This window comes from Scyliorhinus canicula, chromosome 6 (genome assembly GCF_902713615.1).
Source record: "Scyliorhinus canicula chromosome 6, sScyCan1.1, whole genome shotgun sequence".
In the NCBI taxonomy this organism is placed as follows: Eukaryota; Metazoa; Chordata; class Chondrichthyes; order Carcharhiniformes; family Scyliorhinidae; genus Scyliorhinus; species Scyliorhinus canicula.
This window is the reverse complement of record NC_052151.1, coordinates 183,233,060-183,243,031: the sequence shown is the minus strand read 5'-3', so window position 1 is coordinate 183,243,031 and position 9,972 is coordinate 183,233,060.

The following is a 9,972-nucleotide window of genomic DNA, read 5'->3' as shown; positions in this document are numbered from 1 at the left end:
ATCAGATGTTATGCAAGTAGAAGTAGGTGGTTTTGGTGATGCATTGGACATGTGGTTGGAAAAAGGCAAAGGTACTCACGAATTTAGCAGTGGGTTGAAAGATTTATTGGGAGTAGGTCTGCCAAACTGGTATGCTGTGTTCCCAAAGTATCCTCATGACATCCCAAGGCACCTGATAACCAATGGGTTACTTTTGAAGGGGAGTTGCAATTAATCGGTAGGTAAATGCAGCAACAACAATTTATTTTATATAGCACCTTTAACATACTAAAACACCCAAAGGTATTGCACTGGAGCATTATGAAACAAAGTATGATACAAGCTACGTAAGGAGATAAGTAGATGACTAAAGTCTTGGCCAACGAAATAGTTTTTTAAAAGTATCTTAAGAAGAAAAACGAGGCAGAGAGCGTAAGGAGGATATTCCTGAGGCAGCTGAGCAGCTAGCACAGGGATGATAGGGAAATGAGACTTGGTGTAAATTAAGATATGGACAGTAGAGCAGGTTACCCCAAGTTAAGCACTAATAATTGAGCAACAATAGCAGAGTCAAGAGAGGTGATGGTGAGGCGGAACTGGATGGAACAGAAAACTGTTTAGTGCTTTCAGATGATGTTGTTGAGGCACAGATGTAGATGAGAAATAGGAGGGGGCGTCCTATGGCTGATCCCTGGGAAACACCGCCAGAGGTAATGGTGTAAGTGATTCTCTGGAAATGATTAGGTAAGTCAAAATGAAAAAAAGTGAGAGCAGTTCCATCACTGGACAACAGTGGAGAGGCCTTGGTGGAAGATGATGTGACCAAACATGATAAATTGAGAAGGCCAGCAGAAGAGTGGGGGTGGGAGGAAATAACTTACCTTTGACACAGTCCTAGGATGTAATTTGTTTCTTTTTTTTGAAGTGTATTAACCAAGTTTTTGCAATAACACTCAATCTCGCACGACCACCAGACCCTCGTCTCTAATTTGAAAATAAGAGGTTCCCTGGGTACTCTGAATTTATTTTTTTTAAAGTCGGCTCGTGGAGCTGAGGTAGGTGGCAGAGGCAGCTGATTGGATAGTTTCAATCCTCAAACTTATTGTCGGAGCAGCAATGGTATTAGTTTAGAGAAGCATATTGGACAAAACACAAGTGTGGTGATATGCCTATGGGCTATATCATAGTTGGGTGGTGTGCGACCTCCAACCAGCAGGTGGCGATACAGACACATCATGCAGTCGCCAGACCACGGTCACGTGACCTGGGACCTGGCCAGGGGCTGGTTTAGCTCACTCAGCTAAATCGCTGGCTTTTAAAGCAGACCAAGCAGGCCAGCAGCACGGTTCGATTCCCGTACCAGCCTCCCTGGACAGGCGCCGGAATGTGACGACTAGGGGCTTTACACAGTAACTTCATTGAAGCCTACTCGTGACAATAAGCGATTTTCATTTCATATAAAGGGGGCCATCAGCAGAACATAGAACATACAGTGCAAAAGGAGGCCATTCGGCCCATCAATTCTGCACCGACCCACTTAAGCCCTCACTTCCACCCTATCACCAATAACCCCTCCTAACCTTTTTGGTCACGAAGGGCAATTTATCATGAAGATTGAGAGGGTAATAAGACATGCATGCAATTGGTCAGCACAAGACTCCATGGTAACGTTCTCTGTATCAGGATGCTATTTTACCACAAGAGACACAATAAAAGGATCCTGGTTTGGACATATTGAAATGTTTGGTGAGTTACTTCATAAAGTACAAGGGACCAAACACAACAACACGAACCTCCTGCTCTTCAGATACTATGATGGATAATTCAAACCCAGCTGCACATGCAGACAGCCCTTTGGTTTAACATCACACCTAATATATGGCACCACCACCGACCACGTAGCATTCCCTGATCTGCATTGCAGTGAATCATCAGACCACATTTTATATTGAAACGCGAGAGGGACTCCACAATATCTGGCTGCAAATCAAATGGGCCAGGAATATGGCCCATATTCTATATATACCAAAGACTAGTAAAATAAAAATTGTAGTGCTTGAGACGTATTTTAGATATCTTCAAAGAAATCTATTGAATACAGTTTTTCTCAGGAGTGAAATGTTGTCCTGGCTAGCCTTCAGTTCGCTGTATGGCAAGCTAAGTTCCAGCAGAGAAATAGGCCAACTTGGCACTTCAAATCAATCTTTGCTTCTTCCAAACTTATTTTACTGTGGTGTACCATTAATTGGACGCGAGACACGATGAAGATCCAAACTGTGGCTTTAATCAGCTAGTTGTTAGCCTGGTGGTCGACCGCCGAGAAACCTGGGTACTTATACCCCGCCTCGGAGGCGGGGTCTACTTGCCTCTCGACCAATTGGCGAGCAGTCACATGACTAGTCCCAGCCAATCAGACGAGAGGCACATGACCAGCCAGAGCTAATTGGAAACCAATGCTCTGCACCAATGGCAGTGCTCCCACTCATATCACCACATTCTGCATTCCAAAAAAAATTATTTGATAGGTTGACCAATGAAAAAGCATTGTTATTTTCATTCATAATTTCAATTATTTCAGTTTATCCGCTCCTGCAACAGAGACATTCATAGCGCTGCCTGGAATGTATATGGTCTGTCGCTGCCTGTAGGAGGATGCAGTAACGGCCTCCTGGGCTATTTCTGAAAATGTAGGAGTAGCAGTTAAGAGTTTAACAAGGTCAGCATGGTGGCACAGTGGGTTAGCACTGCGGCCTCACGGCGCTGAGGTCCCAGGTTTGATCCCGGCTCTGGGTCACTGTCCGTGTGAAGTTTGCACGTTCATCCTGTGTTTGTGTGGGTTTCGCCCCCACAACCCAAAAAATGTGCAAGCCAGGTGGATTTGCCACTCTTTTGAGGTCCACCAACAAAACAGGAGAAAGGAAAACAGAGGGGAAAAGCAAAAAAGGGCTGCTCCTGTTAGGGGCACTGCCCGAACATAACAAAGATCAACGGAAACTTAAAAAACATCAAATAAAAAACGTCAATAAAGCACCCCGACATCTGCGGTGCCCACCGGGCACGGAAGGCCTCGATGGTGCCCGTGGACACCGCATGCTCCCCTCCCAGGGACACCTGGCCGCGAATGTAGCCGCGGAAGAGGGGCAGACAGTCTGGCTGGACAACCCCCTCAGTTGCCCGCTGCGTGGACCTATAAATGACGCGCTTTGCCAGGCCCAGAAGCAGGTTCACAAGGAGGTCATCCGCCTTTCCCACCCCTCTCCTCACCGGGTGCCCGTTGATTAGGAACGTGGGGCTTAAGTGCAAACAAAATTCCATCAAAAGATTGGTTAGAAAACTAAAAAGGGAGTGCAGCCTAAAACATGTAACATAGACATGGTCCACGGACTCCACAAGGCCGCAAAATCGGCAGACTTCCTGGGAGTCCGTGAACCGGTGCAATCGGTGATTGTACAGCACTGCTGCATGCAACACCCTCCACCCCAGGTCCCATTGAAGGACCTCCAGTGGGGACCTCCACCGCCGGACGGCAACAAGGCACGCCATGGCATGTCCGGGCGATGGGCGAGGGCAAGGAGGTGAAGGGTGTGCAGCAGCAGCCCGTACAGGAAGCGCCTCCCCACAGTGCGAAAAGGCTCAGAGAGTATTTCCGCGAGCCGGCTAGGATTGTGGGGCACCAGCCCCCGAGGGAGAGTTTGGGGGCCAATGTGGAATTCAGTCCGGACAGGGGTTCGCCCACCACATACCCGCGCATCCTCCAAACCACGAGTGCCATCGGGTCCAAGCATGACCGTTTTGGGATCTCGGTTAGCATTGGCTGCGAGCCGGACGTGCTAACTCACGGGGTGTCATCCAGCCCACTCCTCCACCACCCAGCACGACCCCGATCCAGGTCACCCCGGCAGCCACACAGCTCGCTCCTCTGCCAGCCACTCAAAATGGTATTGGTGGAGGTGCGGATTCCTGGGCAGCTTGTGGACGACAGCCACCATTCCTGACCGGGGGGGGGGGGGAGCTGCAGTGCGAGGCGACCATGTTCCAAACTTTGAGCAGGTCCTGGTAAAAGACGGGCAGCGCCTGCAGCGGGTAACAAAGACCCTGCAGATCTACGAACAGCAGCTGCAGGTCATAATTCAGGCCGTGCACCTGGCGGAAGAAATGCGTAGCCAGGGCACACCATTGTGGAGGGGGCTCAACGTAAAGGTATCGCTGCAGGGTCTGACGGGTGTAGGTCGTCACCTGGGTGCGAAGGCACACCAGCAGCTGGCCGCCCTCCCTAAGCGGGAGGTTCAGAACCTCAGCAGTGACCCAGTGCAGTCTCTTGTCCCAGAAGAACTCTATGAGCATTCTCTGGATCTTTTTGACATCAGGGGGCGGGGTCAAAGTGACCAGCCGGTACCACAACATGGAGGCTATCAGCTGGTTTATGACAAGAATGTGGGACAGCACTTGGAGCAGTCCTGCCTAGCGTCCCAGGCGAGTGGTGACCTTGGTGTCCAGCTCCTGCCAGATAGCCGGCCAGGATTCCTCAGCCGGGCAAAGGTGGACGCCCAAGTAGAGGAGGCTGGTCCTGGTCCAGGTGAAAGGCCTGAGCTCCTCTGGGAGGGGAGTCTGTCTGCCACGGACCGACCAGGAGTCCGGGACATTTGACCCAGTTGATCCTGGCAGAGGACGCGTCGGAGTACGCAGCCTGGCACTCTCGCACCCTCCGCAGGTCAGCAGGGTCAGTGAATATGAGGAGCGTCATCAGCGTAAGCCGAAAGAACCATCCCGTTGCCCGGCCTGCGCAGAAGCAGTCCCGACAGCCTCCTCCGCAGGAGGCGCAGGAAATGCTCCACGCAAATAGAGTAAAGTTGACCAGACATGGGGCAGCCCTGACGTACTCCTCTCTCAAAGCGAAGGGGCGCCGTCAGGGACCCGTTAAACCTTTTATTTTAAAATTATTTTTATACAGGTTTTTATCAAAACAAAATTTTTTACATAACCATTAACAACATTTAACGAAACAAGGTGAACGTTAACATTATATAAAGAAAAAAACAAGAATATACAGTGAATGAACATCCCCCCCCCCCTCCCCCCGGGTTGCTGCTGCTGCTGACCTTTGCTGCTCTCCGAGAAAGTCGAGGAACGGCTGCCATCTCCGAGAGAACCCCATCATGTACCCTCTCAAGGCAAACTTTATTTTCTCAAGACTGAATAACCCAGCCATGTCACTAACCCTGGTCTCTACACTCGGGGGCTTCGAGTCCCTCCACATTAAAAGGATCCGTCTCCGGGCTACCAGGGAGGCAAAGGCCAAAACCTCGGCCTCTTTCGCTTCCTGAATTCCCGGATCATCTGACACACCAAAGATCGCTATCTCTAACTCGGCACCACCCGTGTGCCTAGGATCTTGGACATTGCCGTAGCAAATCCCTGCCAGAATCCTTTGAGAGCTGGACATGCCCAGAACATATGGACATAGTTCGCTGGGCTTCCATCACACCTCGCACATCTATCCTCAACCCCAAAGAACTTGCTCATTCTCGCTGCGTCAAGTGTGCCCGATGGACCACCTTAAACTGAATTAAGCTAAGCCTTGCGCATGAAGATGAGGAATTAATCCTGCTTAGGGCATCCGCCCACAGGCCCGCATCCAGCTCCCCGCCTAGCTCCTCCTCCCACTTGCCCTTAAGTTCCCCCACTGGGGCTTCCTTCGCCTCCTGGAGTTCTTGGTAGATGTCCGACACCTTCCCCTCCCCTACCCAGATGCCAGACACCACTCTGTCCTGTATCCTAAGTGGGGGTAGCAGTGGAAATGTCACCACCTGTATTTTTAGAAAGGTGCGTACCTGAAGGTATCTGAAGGCATTTCTAGGGGCAGATTAAATTTCTCCTCCAGCGCCTTCAAACTGGGAAAAGTCCCGTCTATGAACAGGTTCCCCATCCTTTTAATACCTGCCCTATGCCAGCTTTGAAACCCTCCATCTATCTTGCCTGGGACAAATCTCTGATTGTTTATCGGGATCCAGACTGAGGCTCCCTCCGCCCCCCTGTGCCTTCTCCACTGACCCCAGATCCTTAGTGCCGCCGGCACCACCAGACTGGAGTAGCGCGCCGGCGAGAACGGCAGAGGTGCCGTTACAAGTGCCCCTAGGCTGGTATCTTTTCATGAGGCCGCCTCTAACCGCTCCCACGTCGACCCCTCCCCCAATACCCATTTCCTAATCATGGCTATATTAGCCGCCCAGTAGTAGCTGCAAAAATTCGGCAGTGCCAGCCCCCTCCAAATGCGCTCTAGATACAAACTCTTTGCTCGCGGGGTCTTATTTGCCCATACAAATCCAGAGATGATCTTGTTCACCCGCCTAAAGAAGGACTTAGGGATAAAGGTGGGAAGGCACTGGAAGATGAACAGATATCTGGGGAGGACCGTCATCTTAACAGTCTGCACCCTCCCCGCTAGAGATAGCGGGAGCATGTCCCACCTTTTAAAGTCCCCCTTCATCTGCTGTACCGGCCGGGATAAGTTAAGCTTGTGGAGGGCATCCCAGTTTCGAGCCACCTGTACACCTAGGTACCGAAAGCTCTTCTCTACCATCTTAAGGGGAAGCTCACCCAGTCTCTTCTCCTGCCCTTTACCTTGGATCACGAACATCTCGCTTTTCTTCTCGTTTAGTGTGTACCCCGAAAAGTTACCGAAGTCCCTCAGAACCTGCATGACCTCCCCCATCCCCTCTAGTGGGTCCGAAATATACAGGAGCAGATCATCCGCACAGAGTGAGACCCGACGCTGGGACCCGTTAACCTTAACGAGACATTCTGCAGCAGTGTACAGAAGTCGGATCCGGCGACAAATTGCGTCCTGAACCCGAATTTGTGATCCACCTTGCCGAACAACTGATCGAGGGACAGGAATGCGCTCGACATACCAGCCCTCTGGGAATGATGGACCAGGTCCCGGACCAGATGGAGGTTGTCGTGGATTGTGCGGCCCGGGACCGTGTAGCACTGGTCAGGGTGAATCATGTGGTTCAGCGCAGTGCCAAAGCGCAAACTCATTGCCTTGGCGAAGATCTTGTAATCCGTGCTGAGGAGGGAGACCGGACGCCAGTTTTAAAGGTGGCAGAGATCCCCCCTCTTTGGCAGCATGATAATGGTGGTTCTGCACCATGAGAGGGGCACCTCCCCGGTGATGCACTATCAATTACGACGAGACGAGAGTAGAATGTAATCGAGGCTTTATTACACAGAGATGTGTGGCCTCCTACAGCAGCTGACGAAATGGCTGCTGTACAGGGAGCACACATATTTATATTCCACCTACTGGGCGGAGCCAGCAGGCAGGGATCTACCCCCGTACCTGTAGTACAGGGGCCTTACCGTAAAACCCATATATATATATATATATATATACAGTATAGTACATCAGTGGTGACTACCACATTCACCCCTGTTAAAAATAAATCCAGCGGGGGTGGTGGAGAACTATATACAGACAAGTTGCCTTTAAAATCACAGAGAATATTACAAATTTAGGTGGTCCGGTGCCTTGATCTGTGGTTGAGTATACCGCAATGCTGGTGGCGACTCAGGCGTCGGCTTGGTCTTCGGTGACTCCGGGAGCATGTCGAAATCCTCTTCATCCCCGGGTGGGAGCAAGGGGAGGACGGATTGTCCTGGAGCGGGGGCTGCAGTGGGTGCGCTGGGGGAAGGGAGGGTGGCGCCGGGGCAGGGAGGGGGTGTGTGGGGAACCAGCTGGTGCCAGATCCCTGAGGGAGACTGTGGCTTGGCGGCCGTCGGGGTACGCTATGTAAGCGTGCTGCGAGTTGGCGTCGAGTAGCTGTACCCTCTCAACCAATGGGTCCACCTTGTGGAGTCGCACGTGTCCACAGAGGAGAACGGGTCCTGGAGCTGCCAGCCATGTTGGGAGCGAAACCCCAGAGGTGGACTTCCTGGGGAAGGCAAAGAGACGTTCATGGGGGGTTTCTTTAATCGCGGTGCACAGGAGCGACCAAATGGAGTGGAGTGCGTAGGGGAGGACCTCCTGCCAGCATGAGTCTGGGAGATTTCTGGACCGTAGGGGCAGCTGGACGGCCCTCCAGACTGTCCCAATCTCCCGCTCCACCTGCCCGTTGCCCCTGGGGTTGTAGCTGGTCATCCTGCTCGAGGCAATGCCCCTGTTGAGCAGGAACTGGCGCAGCTCATCGCTCTTAAATGAGGATCCCCGGTCGCTGTGGACCTAGGCAGGGAAACCAAACAGAGCGAAGATGGTGTTGAGGGCTTTGATGACGGTGGCAGACGTCATGTCGGGGCATGGGACGTCATGTCGGGGCATGGGACGGCAAAGGGGAATCGGGAATATTCATCAACCACACTGAGGAAGTACGTGTTTCGGTCGGTGGAGGGGCCCTTTGAAGTCCACACTGAGGCGCTCAAAGGGGCAGGAGTCCTTCACCAGGCGCGCGCGGTCTGGCCGGTAGAAGTGCGGTTTACACTCCGCACAGACCTGGCAGTCTCTGGTGATAGCCCTGACTTCCTCGATGGAGTAGGGCAGGTTGCGGGCCTTAATGAAGTGGTAAAAACGGGTGACTCCTGGGTGACAAGAGGTTTCGCGCAGGGTCCGGAGTCGGTCCACTTGTGCGCTGGCATATGTACCTCGGGATAGGGCATTGGGGAGCTCGTTGATCTTAAACCTCGTAGTTGTAGGTGGAGAGCTCGATCCTCCACCTCAAGATCTTATCATTTTGATCTTGCCCCGCTGTGTGTTATTAAACATGAAGGCAACCGACCGTTGGTCAGTGAGGAGAGTGAATCTCCTGCCGGCCAGGTAATGCCTCCAATGTCACACAGCTTCAACATTCGCTTGGGCCTCCTCTTCGACGGAGGAGTGTCAAATTTCGGAGGCATGGAGTGTGCGGGAAAAGAATGCCATGGGCCTGCCTGCCTGGTTGAGGGTGGCGGCCAGAGCGACGTCTGATGCATCGCTCTCGACCTGGAAGGGGATCGTCTCGTCAACTCCGTGCATCGCGGCCTTGGTGATGTCGGCCTTGATACTGTTGAAGCCCTGGTGAGCCTCGGCCGTCAGTGGGAAAGCGGTGGATTGAATGAGTGGGCGGGCCTTGTCCGCATAGTTTGGGACCCACTGGGCATAATACGAAAAGAACCCCAGGCATCGTTTGAGGGCCGTGGGGCAGTGGGGGAGGGAGAGTTCCATGAGGGGGCACATGCGATCAGGGTCGGGCCCCAGAACTCCGTTCTGAACCACATAGCCGAGGATGGCTAATCGGTTCGTGCTGAACACACAGTTCTCCTTGTTATACGTGAGGTTGAGGAGAGTGGCAGTGTGGAGAAATTTGGAAAGGTTAGCGTCGTGGTCCTGGTGGATGTGGCCGCAGATGGTGACGTTGTCCAGGTACTGGAAAGTGACCCGCAGTCCGTACCAGTCAACCATTCGGTTCATCTCCCATTGGAAGACCGAGACCCCATTGGTGACGCCGAAGGGAACCGTACAGAAATGGTAAAGGCAGCCATCTGCTTCGAACGCAGTGTATGGGCAGTCCGCCTTACAGATGGGGAACTGGTGGTTGGCTGATTTCAGGTCCACTGTCGAGAAGATCCGGTATTGTGCAATCTGATTGACCGTATCAGATATGCGTGGGAGGGGGTACGCGTCGCGCTGCGTGTACCGGTTGATGGTCTGGCTGTAGTCCACGACCATCCTGTGTTTCTCCCCGGTTTTCACCACTACCACTTGGGCTCTCCAGGGGCTGTTGCTGGCGTCGATAATACCTTACCGCAGCAGTCACTGGACCTCAGACCTGATGAAGGTCCTGTCCTGGGCGCTGTACCGTCTGTTCCTGGTGGCGATGGGTTTGCAATCCGGGGTTAGGTTTGCAAAAAGGGAAGGTGGGTCGACCTTAAGGGTCGCGAGGCCAGAAACAATAAAGGGTGATAAGGGCCCGCCAAATTTCAGGGTTAGGCCCTGGAGGTTGCACTGGAAGTCCAGGTCGA